This window comes from Cnephaeus nilssonii, assembly GCF_951640355.1.
Source record: "Cnephaeus nilssonii genome assembly, chromosome: 9".
NCBI lineage: Eukaryota > Metazoa > Chordata > Mammalia > Chiroptera > Vespertilionidae > Cnephaeus > Cnephaeus nilssonii.
The window spans coordinates 10,871,973-10,887,759 of NC_137080.1; the positions used below are offsets into that span (position 1 = coordinate 10,871,973).

A 15,787-nucleotide genomic window follows, 5' to 3' on the forward strand; every position below is an offset into this window, starting at 1 on the left:
TTTCACCTCCTTCTATAAGTAACATTAAAAAAAAAATTTCTAAGGTTTATCATATTATTAAAAAAATAAATACCTATTAAAAATATAATTCATTCATATCCCCTCTCAATTTCTCAGATAAACGTCATCATATTATACATATTTAGTTTTGCCTCTCTTTATGTAACTGTTTATCTTGGAGATCATTATGTACAGATGGTCCACATTCCTTTTTACAGCTGCATAGTACTCCATTGTATGAACGTACCATGTTTTTTTTCAGCCTTTTCCCTGTTGATGGTCATCTGTGTTGTTTCCTCTCTTTTGCTAATATAAATGTTACTAAAGTGAATAATTTTGTGTGTGTGTATATATATTTTTGTCTGAATGTCCTTGGGAGAGATTCTTACAACTGGGATTCATGAGTTACAGATAAATGTACATGTAATTTTGTTATATATCATTAAATTGTCCTCCATAGGCGGTGTATTATGTTGCCTTTCCACCAGTGTGACAGCACCTGTTCACCCCACAGCCTCCCCAATAGGATATGTTATTAGATTTTTGCCCATTTTTTGAGGTAAAAATTGGAATCTTAGTCTAGTTGCAATTTTGATGACTATTAGCAGGGAAAAGGCAAAAAAAACCCCAACATGCATGATACACACATTCTTCTTGCTAAGCATGCGGTAGAGCATCTTTTCATAGAAATCAGACCATATTTCTAGCCCGCTTTCCCTAAGTGTTCTATATCTTAGAAATATGAACCTCTTTTCTGTGATTATGGTTTACACGTATTTCTTTCCAGTTTGTCATTTGTCTTTTTAGTTTGCTTATAAGGATTTTTTAAGTGTATCATTTTCCAGTAAGACACATAAATTTTGATTCAGAATATGATTGTTCTCTTATAGACTCGGAGCTGTAAGGTACATTAAAGGTCATTGAAGTCATCACTTCATTCTTCGGATGAGGAAACCAGTTTCTCTGTTAGGAATGGCTCATTCCCCAATATTTAATCAAGTTAAATTCTGAAGTGAAGGGCTGTTGGTGAGAGAGCCCACTGAGGGGAAACACCACCAAGTTAACGTGTTCATCTCCTTACCCAAGCAGGATACTGATTTTCCTGTTCCTCTGACCCTTCCGTCGTTTAGCAGTGGAAATGGGGACAGTGCCCAGGAGTTTAATTAGGGCGCTTGGAAGACCCACAGCTTCCACTACCTAGCGATACCTCATTCCTCCTGAAAAAGAACATCGTGGGTGCTATTACAGAGCCCAGAAGCTAAAAATGACCTATTTGTGTAAATAGTCTAATGTGGTTTAGTGGTAAGATACCTGCTGAGGGTTTGAAAGGAGAAATTCATGCAAAAAACAGGTGTTTATGAAAACCTCTGACACTTCAGGCAAGGTCAAGAAAAACTGAGAGTCATTTAAGAAGTTCGAACAAGGGCTTTATATTCTATTTTCTATTACACAGCAACTGCTACGTGACTTAAAGAATTCATGGTTTTGTGCCCCAGGTGCTTAATGACATCCTTGTCTTTCCATAGTAACTTGCCCAGTTAAAAATATAGAGTTTCTTAGTGCCTTGGCCTAAAATCTTCAAGGACCTTGGCCCCCCAACAGGTTCTAGGCCATTTAAACACATTCCTACTCAAGTTTGGTCTTCACGTTCACTCAGTCTCTGCTAAATGGGGAAGAGAATTAAAGTGTTAATTGGAGAGGTCACAGGGTGACACTTTTTATTTGAGTCTCTTGCTCCCCTGTTTAATGCCGTGCTTCGGAACAGCGCCACAGTTACCACCTACCTGTGAGGTGCCAAGTACCTAGCGGGTACAAAGCACAGTTCTTGCAGGTGGCAACACAGGTCACCAAGAAACTCCCCTTCGGGACTGATGCCTGTGCAGCTGTTAACTTGCTCATATTGACAATTAAATCATCCCAGAGTTTTCAGTTTAAGTAATGCTCGGTTATAGTCTACTTAGCCTTTGATCCCCTAAAAGGGGAAACCTTAATGTGGGATTCTCAACTTCGTAGAGTTTTATGGTTTTTTAAAAAAGATAGCCATTTTTATGAATTATTTATAATTTGATTTCTTATATCCTAGGTAACCTTTGACCTACTTCTTCCAATGCTAATATTTCTTTAGATTTAAGATGTTGAAAATAACTCCGAGCTAAAGATTCATCTAATTCCTATCTTTAGTTTACTCCTGCCTTTCAAATAGAAAAATCATTTTTGAATTGTCAAATACAACATAAAGAACTCAAATATTGCCCTAACCGGTTTGGCTCAATGGATAGAGTGTCGCCCTGCAGACTGAATGGTCCCAGGTTCGATTCCAGTCAAGGGCATGTACCTGGGTTGCGGGCACATCCCCAGTAGGGGGTGTGCAGGAGGCAGCTGATTGATGTTTCTCTCCCATCGATGTTTCTAGCTTTCTATCCCTCCCCTTCCTCTCTGTAAAAAAAATCAATAAAATATATTTTTAAAATAGATATGTTTAAAAAAAAAAAAAAGGAACTCAAATATTGCCCTGGCCAGTGTGGCTTGATTGATTGGAGCATCATCCCCTATACTGAAAGGTTTTGGGTTCGATTCCCGGTCAGGGCACATGCTTAGGTTGCAGGTTTGATCTGCAGTTGGAGCACATATGGAAGGCGGCCATTCGAAGTTCTTTCTCACATTGATGTTTGATGTCTCTCTCTCTCTCTCTCTCTCTCTCTCTCTCTCTCTTTCTCTCCCCCCCCCCCCCCCCCCGCTTATCTCTCCCTCCATCCCTGCCTTCCCCTTTGTCAATAAGCATATTCCCTGGTGAGTTCATAGCAGTTTCATTATTTGTATTTAGTATTTAGACTAAATTTCTGAGTGGAGCTGATGGAGTGGTATTAGAATCTATGCTTGGTTTTGCAAAGAGCTGCACTAATTTACATTAAGAAGATATATTTAGAATTTCATTCTGGATCTTCATATTTATATAGTATTTTATATTTAGCATGAGTTAAAAATAATTACAACTATGATGTTCAAAGAATAAGAATAGATATTTAGATATTTCCCATTTTTGTCTCTAGTACTGATTTTGGTTTGTTTTTCTTCATTAAGCTTGATTTCTCACATTGATAAATGTTAGTTTATAATTTCTTTTTTTATTTCATCAAGGTGAGGGCCATTTGTATAAAAGTGCTCTGTCTTTGTAAGGCAGTTGAGTCTTCTGTGGGTCATTTCTTCAATAGCATTCTGTGGTCATCCCTCTGATTCGATCTGATTTAGCATTGCCTTCAAATTGGACTTGCATTTATTGAACATCTTCTGTGTGTCAGGGACTTTGCTTTTCTCGTTTGATCCACAAGAACCTTTTGTGATAGATATTATCACTCTCTCTGAACGGAAGCCCAGAGGTTAAGGAATTGCATAGGTTCAGGAAGCCAGTCGTTGGCAGAGCGGAGAGTTTGGACGTCAGATTTAAAGATCCAATGGCATTTTCCACAGGAGCACACCGTCTGGTATTGTTAAACATTCCTCTTTTGTTTAATTTCCCCCGATTGTTACTTACATCAATCAATTTATGTCCCGTCCCTTACAAACGGCGGCTGAAATGGTAATGTACTCCTTTGCTCTTCTGGCCACCTCATGCCTTAGTTCCCTTTTCTGCCTTGCATCGTTGTTTTTCACTGTTTGCAAGAACTAGGACCCCCTTTTCAATAATTAAAGTTGGGAATACTTGGATACATATATAGTATATAAAATTGTTTTATATGAAAAGCAAAGAATATTAATACAGTGAACATATATGTACCTGCCACCCCGATTGAGAAACCTACATTACCCCTACTTTTTGAAGCCCCTATGTACTTCCCTGGCTGCAGAGACACCATATTTTGTCTATTATTCCCTCTGTCTTCATAGGTAGTATACCCCCGCCAACATGCACATGTATATTTCATAATAACTTTCTGTTGCATGTTTTAAAATTTTACTTAAAAGGAATTATATTGTGTGTGTTTCTGTAACTTGTTTTTTTGATGCAACATTATGTTTTTGAGATTTACCCATATTGATTCATGTGGCTGTTTATTCATTTTTTAAAATACATTTTGATAGATTATTTTAGAGGGCGAGGAAGGGAGGGAGAAAGAGAGAGAAAGAAACATCAGTGTGAGAGAGAAACATCAACAGGCCACCTCCCGCACACATGTCCACAGGGGACTGAGTCCACAACCCTGGGCACATGCGATCCTTCAGTGCATGGGACAATGCTCAACCAACTGAGCCACACCAGCCAGGCTGTTGTTTATCACAGCAGGGCTATATAGTTTTCAGTGGTATGAGCATATCAGGATTTATCTGCTGATGGATATCTAGCTTAGTTTTGTTTGCTATTAGAAATTATGCTGCTTTAAACATTTTTATACATGTTTCCAGACTGCCTGCAGAGTAATTTTTCTAGGGAGTATACCTAGGAGTAGAATATTAAGTATACATATTTTTGTTTTACTGGCTAATGCCAAATTGTTTGCTAAAACCATTTTATGTTTCACAGCAGGGCATAAGAGTTACAACCACTTGATATCATCTAGATTTTAAGGTTTGCCAATTAGTAGTTGTAAAATGTTGCCTCATTAAATTTTTATTTGTATATTTCTGATTTTTAATGAGGGTGAGCATATTTTTATGTTTATTGGTGATTTGTGTTTATTCTTCTTTTGAAAGCCTGTGTGTACCTTCATGCATTTTTGTATTCAAATACCTGTTTTGTATCTTTATGCATTGTTTCTTGGGTTGTCTTTTGTTGTTGTTATTGATTTTTTAACATTCCTTGCATCTTTTGCATATTGATTTTCATATGTTTTGAAGGTATATGGTGTCTTAAACATTGTATGTTGCTATCATCCAGCCAAGAAAGACTCTAATTTAAAAAATAACTCATTGAAACCCAGTAAGTTACTTATGTTATTTTTTTCCCCCAACTTTCCAGCGGGACTCCAAACCATTGTATATTCAAAAAAAGGCCTGGCACTTCTCTGAACGATGGTGCAGAATGTTTTACCAAAATTTTCTTTTTTATTTTCCTTTCTCTAATGAAGATAGATGATGGTTCTTTTTATAGAATTGGCAATTCTAAGTTTACTTGCAAAGGTTCGACATCTATCATTAATGTAAGTTTATAGTCAGCATTTGAATTCAAGTAAAATGTATTTTCTTCTCACGTAGTAATAAGTAGTACCACATTCTCTTTATTGGCATTTCCATCAGGAGACTGCTTCTAGGTGAGGATTATGATCAGCATTTCATTACTGAAAACCCTTGTACAGGGTCCTGATGGTTTCAGTAAGTGATTTTCTGAGAAAAATACTGTCAGTGTGAGATAGAAAATATATAGGAATTCCCTTGTTCAGGAAAATTTTGAAGTTACCTGGATATAAACCCCCCCAAAAGATTTTTATTTCATAACTTATTTGTAATGCATGATACAAATGAGATTGATGCCAGGATATTATTCTTATTATTACTTTGATATTTATAAAATATTTGTGGGGGCTATGGATAACCTTTCTAAAATATGAAACTAGTGCCGAAACCGGTTTGGCTCAGTGGATAGAGCGTCGGCCTGTGGACTGAAAGGTCCCAGGTTCGATTCCGGTCAAGGGCATGTACCTTGGTTGCGGGCACATCCCCAGTAGGGGGTGTGCAAGAGGCAGCTGATCGATGTTTCTCTCTCATCGATGTTTCTAACTCTCTATCCCTCTCTCTTCCTCACTGTAATAAATCAATAAAATAAAATAAAATAAAATAAAAAAATAAATAAAAATAAAATATGAAACTAGTAGTATAGTTCACAGGTATTCCATGTTATTTTTCAGAATTTATGGGACCAATTTTAGTAATTAGATTTTTAAAGACAAGAATACCACAAACTGTTTTATTAGACATCATTTTTGCTTTTTATTTACTTTTTAAAGAGTTTTTTATTGATTTTTATTTTTTTGAGAGAGAGAGGAAAGGAGAAATATCAATGTGAGAGTGAAACATTGATCTCCTGCTTCCTGCATGTCCTCTACTGGGGATCGAGCCCGCAACTCAGGCATGTGCCCTGACTGGGACTTGAACTGGTCACCTTCTGGTGCACAGGGAGATACCCAACCAACTGAGCACCTGGCCAAGGCCACTTTTGCTTTTGTAAAACCTTTAAAAAAAGTTGTTGCCTGCACAAATTCTTAGGAAAAAAGTAGTAGAGGTTGCATTAAATTAATGCAGATTTCATATTTTATATTTAGCGGCCCTGCGCACGAATCCGTGTGCCAGTAGCTCTCTGCGGGGCCTGGCCGCTCCGCGCCCGCTGCCCAGAGGCTCTCTGCGGCCCAGAGGCCCATCCGCGGCCGGGCGCGGAACACTTGCCTCGTTGCCGCGGCGACGAAGCAAGCATTCCGCCAGGCCGCTCATGCTACCCGCTCTCAGCAGCCGCCCCCCGGGACTGGGGGACTCCGGCGGGGCTGAGAGGACTGGGCACCGCCATCTTTGTGATGGAATGACGGTTAATTTGCATATCACCCTTTTAATAGATAGGATTATTTGATATGTCATCAATGCTGCTGCTACTCTTAACCTCATTTTTAACTCTTAAAACTTGTTAAATGAGCTTTTGACTTGCTTCTGATTTTATGGGAATATGTTGGAATCTGTAAATAAACATGTACAGGAAAATGAGAGCCTTTATTGATAGCGGCGGGTGAACTTTAAGTTTTGTGCTTATAGTAAGAAGTGTCTTTAGTGCCATGGGCATCTTGATAGAATAAGCTCAGGTTTGTGGCAGTGGCTCAGAGGTGAGCAGGAAGGAATCAGTGGAATAAATTTATAGTGCTCTTCCCATCTTAAAAAATATAATTTGGCACTGCATTTCTTGTTCCCTTTCATTTCTGTTAACTGTCTTCTTCAGACTGGAGATGCAAGCTTCTGCATACCCAGCTCTAAGAGACATTTTCTTGTTCTAACGGCCTTTGTTTCTTCATACATGTCTCTTCGAGTATATGGAGATCAAGCAAATCCTGCCAGATATGTGTGGTAACTCTTCTCTGTTTTATGGTGGGGGAAAAATTGTGAATAATACATAGATATTCAGGTTTATATCTTATTTGGAAAAGGGTATGCTTCTGTCGTACACATTTTGATATGAAATTCCTGGAGACAAGATTTTGATATTTTGAATAATATTTAGAAGTAATATAAAAATTCCTGATATGTTACTTATATTAAATCTGCCTCTGGCATGAATAATGTTTTAAGGAATTGTCACCAATATAGATAACATTAGAACAATAATGATGTATTGTTCCACTATTTAATTTTAATTATTTTGTTGTTCGGAATGAATTTGTTCTATTACTTATAGATTATTTTTTTCTATAAAAACTGCCATCAAGAAACAGTTATCCTTTTGGCATATTGAAGGAATGGGAGTTTGCCATTTTTTATGGCTATTAATCAACATTTTGTGGTGCCACATATTTGTGGATGTAAAATATGTATACTAAGGTAAGTGATCATTTTATGGATAAGCCTAGGAAATAAGTCACTCAAAAAATTAACTGTAGTAACTTATTTTGTTATAATAAAATCAAGAAAGATTATTACTAAGTGGCATTACTGCAACATGGCTGAATTTGTAGTAGTGTTTGGTTGTGATGTTTTTTTCTCTATTAGGAATATCTTAAACCTTTTTACAACCTGAGAAAAAAATAGAGAGATTAGGAGCACCCTGGCCCGTGTGGCTCAGTTGGTTGGTCATCATCCCATGAACCTAAAGGTTGCCGGTTTGATTCCCAGTCAGGGCAAATGCCAGGTTATGGGTTGGGTCCCTGGACGAGAGGCGTGCAGGAAGCAGCCGATTGATGTTTCACTCTCACATGGATGTTTCTCTCTCTCTCTCCCCCTCTCCCGTCCTCTCGCTCTAAAAATCAATTAAAAATAAATTACTAAAAAGAGATTAGGGACTTTTTCATTATGATTTTTCACATACATTTATATGGTCATTTTTTTTTGGTAGTAATAAAGATATCCAGAGCATATTTATTACTGGTATTTGAATACTTGGATTTCTAGGACTTTATATAATTGGAATTCTTTTATAACAATATAGGAAAAGGTACATTTATTCTTATTACAACATTAAAACATAAAGAACACCACCTTCCATTCATATACACTGAGCTGCTAAATATATTTCTTGAACTTGTTTTTCCTAGTTTTCCATATTACTTTAAATATAAGATTCTAAATACAGAACTCAAATATTTGGATGGATTTAAATTAACCTGGATTTCCAATAAGCTAGTGAATGGACTCTTAGAGTTTATTTGTAATCCACACCAGACTTTGGGATGACTATTTTTTAGACTTTACGACAGTAATGTAATTGTTAAGAGGATGGGGTGTGATAACAGGAAGTAAGCTGGAGTGATGAGCTAGTGATTTGTGCCTGATGACTTTGAGCTAGTTCACCGTTCCCAGCCACAAATATGCAGGGTAGGAGAATGAAACCTCTGTTCAAAATGAGACTACTTAAAACAGATCTCAGACTGATAGCATTGACTGTTCTCTGCACAACTTTGTTGAAAGTTTTTGGATTTCTTTTGAAATGTGCTAGTAGCCAACAGTTGGGGACATGATCTGAGGGAAAAGGAATCACCTAGAGTCTGATGTTTAATCCTTTCTAAGTATGATCCCAAACCCAGAAACCATAAAAGAAAAGATGTATGAATGTGACAACATTAAAAACATTCTGCATATAAGAAAAAATACAAACAAAATTACTAGTAAAGACAAAATGGGAGAAAAAATTTCCAACTTGTGTAATAGAGAAGGTGCTGATAGTCATAATAACTAAGAGTTTTTTAAAAAATTATTTAAAACAAGCCCTGGGCTCTAGCTGGTTTGGCTCAGTGGCTAGAGCGTTGGCCTGCGGACTGAAGGGTCCCTGGTTCGATTCTGGTCAAGGGCACATGCCCAGGTTGCAGGCTCATCCCCAGTGGAGGGCGTGCAGGAGGCAGCTGATCCATGACACTCTCATCATTGATGTTTCTGTCTCTCTCTCTCATCCTTCCTCTCTGAAATCAATAAAAATACTTATTTTAAAAAAAACACAAAACAAGCCCTGGCCTGGTATTTCAGTTAGTTTGAGTATCGTCCTGATTCAATTTGATCCCCGGTCAGGGCACCTACAAAAAACAACCAATGAATACATAGATAAGTTGAACAACAAATAGATGTCTCTCCCTCTCCCTCTCTCTGTCTCTCTGTGTCTCTGTCTGTCTGTCTCTCTCCCCCCCCCCACCCCCGCTTTCCCCTCTCAAGTCAATGAAATAAAAAATTTTAAAAAATATTATTAAAAGTGGAAGAGGGCATAGAGGGGATAAATAGTGGTGGAAATTTAACTTAAAAAATTATTAAAAACAAAGCAATAATCCAGTTGAATAATGGGCAAAGGAAATAAACAGTTACAGAAAAGGAATTGTAAATGGCTTTAAACTTATGCAAAATGTACACTCATTCATAATAAAATAATTGCAAATAGAAACCGCTGCAGGAAGTGTAAATTAATGCAAACTTTAAAAATTTTAAATGTATATGCCCTCTGCCCAAGAATTCTCTCTCTTAAAAATTTATTCTACATATACAATTGCATGTGTGCAGGTAATGTATATATAGGGTTATCCTATACACCATTGTTTATAATATCAACAGAAGGAAACTGCTCAAGTATTAATTCAGTAATAGGGACTAGGTACATTTTCATACATATGTACAATGGAACATTAAGAAATGATTAAAAAGTTGGAGGCACCTTGTTTTAGACTGATATGGAAAGACCTCCAAATATATTTAGTAGAAAAAAGAACGTGTGGACTAGGGTATATGGTAAACAGCACTTGTGTGGCATACATATAATTGTGTATGTAAAGCAGGACAGCTCATACTGTTCATGTAAGATAGTAGGAAACTAGTACATGTGGTTGCCTTTTGGGAGAGGAATTGGGTGGGTGAGGGATGGGGTGGGAAGAAGACTGACTTTTTTTTGAAATTTTATTTTATTGTTTAAAGTATTACAAATAGTAGTACATATATCTCCTTTTTTTTTCCCCATTGACCTTCCCCCAGCCTCCCCTAACCTCTGGCACATGCCCTCATCCCACCCCCCACCCCCAGTGTATTGTATCCATTGGTTGTGCTTATATGCATGCATACAAGTCCTTCAGTTGATCTCTTATCTCTCCTACCTCTCCCTAACCTTCCCGCTGTAATTTGACAGTCTGTTTGATGCTTTACTGTCTCTGTATCTATCTTTTTGTTCATCAGTTTATAATGTTCTTTATTATCCATAAATGAGTGAGAGAGATCATGTGGTATTTTTCTTTCATTGCCTGGCTTATTTCATTTAGCATAATGCTCTCCAGTTCCATTCATGCTGCTGCAAATGGTAAGAATTCCTTTTTTTTTATAGCAGCGTAGTATTCCATTGTGTAGATGTACCACAGTTTTCTGATCCACTCATCTGCTGACGGGCATTTAGGCTGTTTCCAAATCTTAGCTATGGTGAATTGTGCTGCTATGAACATAGGGGTGCATATATCCTTTCTGATTGGTGTTTCTAGTTTCTTGGGATATATTCCTAGGAGTGGGATCACTGGGTCAAATGGGAGTTCCATTTTCAGTTTTTTGAGGCAAAGGAGACTGACTTTTCATTGTATGCTGGTCTTTACCCTTTGAATGCTGCAACAGGTACAAATATAATCTATTCCAAAATACATCCTATAAAAAGGCAAAAAGCAAGAAAAGAGAATGTAGCATTTGTTTTCATTGCAGCTTACCACGCATGCCCTCCAAAGACGGCCTGCGCTTCTGAGCTTTGAAATACAGTGGTCAACAGCTGTCATCCTAAAGTTTAGTTAATAATACTGAATCTTGCATTCCTTGGGACTATCATTGTGAATATCATTTGCATTGTATTCACAAACTATAGACATGTTAATTAGTACAAATGTCAATGGTGATAGCAGAGTTTATTATATGTATTTTTTCAGAACACCAATTTTTTTTTTTAAGGAAGATACAGCTAAAAGTTGGATGGTTTATATAACAAAATCATTAACTAAAATTTGAGAATTTTGTGTTCTTCTCAGTAGGAAAGAAATAAATGAGCAAAGTAACGTTTAGTATTAACCTTTTGCACTCCGATGTCGAGATTAAAATTACTCTTTGAATGTATCAATAATTTGAAATATAAAAAATCCAAATAAATAAGTTTGTATGAAAAGAAACTCCAGTTTTTTATTCTACTGCCGCGCTTTGTAAAATCTGGGGTATTTAAAAAATTTAATCCTGAGTAGAATAAAGGAATCGAGAAAAAAGCAAGCGAGTGCAAAGGGTTAAGATACACTTAAGTGGACTGATTTATTTTTTAACATCTTGAGTGGTTAACTTTATAGGCAGTCATTTCTATAAGTACATCAAAATGAAAGCATGGCAGGAAAAGTAAGGGTCCAGCCAAAGAGATACTTTCAGTAATAGGTATTACATAGCACTGATTTATAAGTTACAGTTTACTAAGGAGCCATCCTTTATTTTTATCACTAGAACATACTAAAAATTTAAGGCATGGAAATTGACGATGCTGCTCAAACTTTCCTAGATGTTTGGGTTTTTAGCCTAATTCATGTGTTTCTTTCTTTATTACAAGACAGGTACATAATCCATGGATAAACACAGGTGGACAGTAAACCAACAAAATTCTCAAAATATATTTTGTCTGGCAGGACATTTTGGTTTAATTACATACTTGGTTCAGAATTTGAAGGTGTAGGTGATATTATTAGCACTTTCAACACAATTTAAATTACTCGGTGAGTTCTAAATGTTAAATTAAGAACTATTTTATAATTAAGAGCTTAAGTAACTGTTTTCATAATTGTAAATTTTCAGAGCAGAATAAGCCATTTCTATATACTAGCACTGACTTAAGCTTCTTCCCACTGTGTATGACAGGAAATTGAATAGACGGCGTGTTTCTTTACTAGACTGACTCTGCAGTTTTAGGATTATAATCTTTTACATTATTTTCTTGCCAGTATTAACAGAACACTGACCTATTCAAATGTTACTCTAGGCGGATAAATAAATTGAGTCTGAGATGGAGCTTTCCACACAGTGGTATTCGAATGGGGAAGTATATAGCACTGTTGCTTTTAACAAAGGTGAACCAAAGGGCAGCTGTCAAAAAGGGTAGCTAAACTTGAAATTGGAGAAACAGGTATTTTCCAAAAGTGCCCCAATGCCTAGTGCAGACACTGAATTGAAAAGGAAATAGTTGAACTTAATGTTGGTACAACAAATCAGTGTAGAGAGTGGGGTAGAACCATTGACTCTGCGTCTTCGCGTAAAATAAGTTGTGAAAGAATTATAGAATCGGAGAGCTTTAAGTGTCTTAGAGATCTTTTTGGCCAGTATCTTTCCTTTAGAGACGAGGAAATTGAAAAGAAATCCAATTAACACAGAATCAGATTAAGACTCTTGGCTTTTTACCTAAAGTCCAGAGTGCCCCCTCACCGGTAGGTACAGTTGAATGTGTTGATAGAGCATTTGACCTTTATTCCCTCAGATAGCTAGCTCTCTTGGAGGATTACCCCAAAATATTGATGAGGACCTGAAAAAAGATTTGTGGGCCATGAAAGATGAGACTTAGGGGCTAGATCATATACTTTTGTAGTCCCTGGTCAGGCTTAAAGGATATTTATAGAAGAGTGACCTAATTAGATGTGTGTTTTTAAATGATTACTCTGGCTGAAATATGCAGAACTTTGGGGAATTAGTGGTCACTAGGAGATCAGTTTTAAAAAAATGGTGTTTTGGACTGAAATGATGTAGTGTAGATGGAGTGAGGTAGCTAGATAAGACTAATATTTAAACACTTTGCTAATTTTTAGAGATTGGGGCATTAATCTGGCAATATTGGGTAAACTTATTTTTATTTGATGTTGCTTGCTATTCTTGCTGTCTGTCATTCTTCTCATTTAATATAATATCTGAATTTGGGGAAGCTGGAGAGTCTTGGAGTTTTTCACAAATGTACAGTAAACTTCAAATGTGATTAGCTTCGGTGGGTATATCACTTAAAACTATATATAGTGTATACCATTCATATTTAAATATTACATTCTATTGGCATTTAAGTTTTATAAACAATTTCAGATTATATGACTTTGAGAAATTAGTGAATAAGATGACATTTTACAACGTTTTATGACACTTAAAAATGTTATCTTTTCTGGATTGAAATCTCGACATCTCTGGATTTACATTATCTTTCTGAATTTGTTCAGGGATTAGAATTCGCAGCGCCTAGTTGCAATTTGTATCACCTGCTTAGCCCTTTATTTTGCTGCTGTCCCGTTGTCATGCCCACCTTCGCACGGCCAGTGCCTGAACCATCACTCTCCTCTCCCCATCTCGGCCCACACTGTTAAGGACCCTCATGTCAGAATGGTGTGCCTTCCAATGAGCGTATCGGTCATCACCTTAAATCCCATTCACATATACAAGTGCATTGTTACTGTACCTATTTTTCTTGGCTAACCACACAAAGAAAAAATGTTTTCCGCTTATATTGTTTTTGGTTTATCCCTGTAAATTACCGTGTTATTAAAAGGCATTTGTAGAGCAAAATTTATTCCATTTATTTATTCACTTAAAATAATAGAGCATTTGCATGCTGTTTTTTATTTAAGTTTCCTAATATGGTGCTATTAAATTTAAATAATTTTATGTGGTCTCTTGGTATGCTTTTTAAATTCACAAAGTTATGATAACTGCACATTGAGAAATGTGATGTTGGGTTGTTAAATATAGGGTTAGGCATATAGATAGTGTGTTAAAAACCATTCCTTCTTTATTCCTGCTTCCCATTAATAATGGGAAGAAAGTCTGTCTATTTTAGCATTTCTATAATAAATACCAGCTTTAAATAAAACTTTAAATTTAAAAAAGCAGCAACAAAATACTTCACTGTAGCCTGTAAATAATAACAGCTCTTTTCTTGATTATTGAGATATTTATAAACTGATAATTTTGTCTCATCAGATACCCTTTTGTTTCTGGAGCACCAAGGTGTTTACTTTGGCTTCTAAAGCTTTAGAAGGACATGTTCTTTGGGGAATAATTGATGCCAACTTTATTAAAAACACCTATTTTATTTTACTAAGCTACTTCTTTGACTAAGAGTTAGGATTACAGTGTCCTAGTTGATTCTCGTACACCATTCCTTACAAAGGAGAAAGAGAAATGGAAATTTTGGAGGAGATGGAGTTTGTGAGGTTTGTATTTCATAGTCTACTTTACAAGGAAGCACTGTGTTCACTTTTCATTATACTTTCAGTACAGTTGACTTCTGAAATGGCAAATGTTAAACTAGTTTGAAGATTCAGAATTTGAATTGAGAATACATAATTGGAAAATACAGGAACTATTTGATTCTTTTTCATCTATTAGTGATTAGAGTTTTAACGCCTTAAAGTAGCACACAACATTTATTAAGTAGTCAACTTCATTTATTAATATTTCCATCTCTTTCATCTTAGCCTCTGTTTTTTCACCAAAAGATACATTCCTTTGCCTCTTGTTTCAAACATAAAACATTGGATAACAATGTTTTCGATTTCTCCTCTACCTTTAATTTCATCTACAATTGTGATTATCCATACTACCATGTCAGAAATTGGGGTGCCTTGCTCTTTCTCTAAGACAGTCCAAGTGCTATATGCTGGATTCATGACCCTCTATCTCACATGGAACTTTTATTCTGACATTTATTCTCCATCCTGTCTTCACCATATCTTTATATACACCCCTTAAATTTCAAGATTTTGAATGCTATGAAAAGAGAAATCTTCCTACAGCCCTATATTTCCTTCTCTTCTTTTTTCCTCTCTCACTTCACAGCCATACTTCTTGGATAATTGCTCCACAATATTCTGTTTCCTTTTAGAACTCTAATGCAATTCTTGGCAACCATCCTATATAATAAAAGCCTAATATGCTAAGTGTCCAGTCATCTGGTCATCCGTTCAACCAATCAAAGCGTAATATGCTAATGATATGCTAAGGCGACTCAACCATTACTATGATGTGCATTGACCACCAAGGGGCAGATGCTCCGACCAGTAGGTTAGCTTGCTGCTGGGGTCCGGCAGATAGGGACTGAGTGAGACAGGCCGGACAAGCCCTGGAGCCCTCCCGCGGTCCCTCCCCGGCTAGGCAACCTCCCACATTCCTCCCTGGCCCCGATCATGCACCAGTGGGGTCCCTCAGCCTGGCCTGTGCTCTTGGGGGATGTCAGAGAGCCCATTTTGGCCCAATCCCACAGGTCAGGTTGAGGGACCTCACTGGTGGATGAATTCATGCACCGGGCCTCTAGTTATTAATAAGGTCAACCAGAAACTCCAACTTGCTAGATCCAATGATGTATTATCTGTAGTCACATTATCATTCTTCTAAATGTATAACTTTATAAATCACTTTTCTCAAAACTTACTCCTCTCTTGGCTTGCTTACTACCTCTCTCCCTCATCTCCTTATCAACTCTGACTTTCTTATCTTATTCCTTGATTTTTTTTCTTTTACTTTGCTCACCCCATGAATGTTGGGACCCCTGAAGGTCCTATACTTGGTCCTCTTGTACTGCAGGGGCTACCTGGATGGTCACACTCACTCCCCATTTATTTGCATGCTCATGTCTCCCTGGTTTCAACCTAAGATCTCTTGT

General features: G+C 36.9%; 1 protein-coding gene across 2 annotated transcripts in view; it reads left to right on the forward strand.

Annotated features, from left to right (window-relative positions):
- The window catches only part of NT5DC1 (5'-nucleotidase domain containing 1), a 103,078-nt gene that overhangs the window by 27,793 nt on the left and 59,498 nt on the right, over positions 1-15,787 (forward strand). The window lies entirely within an intron of this gene.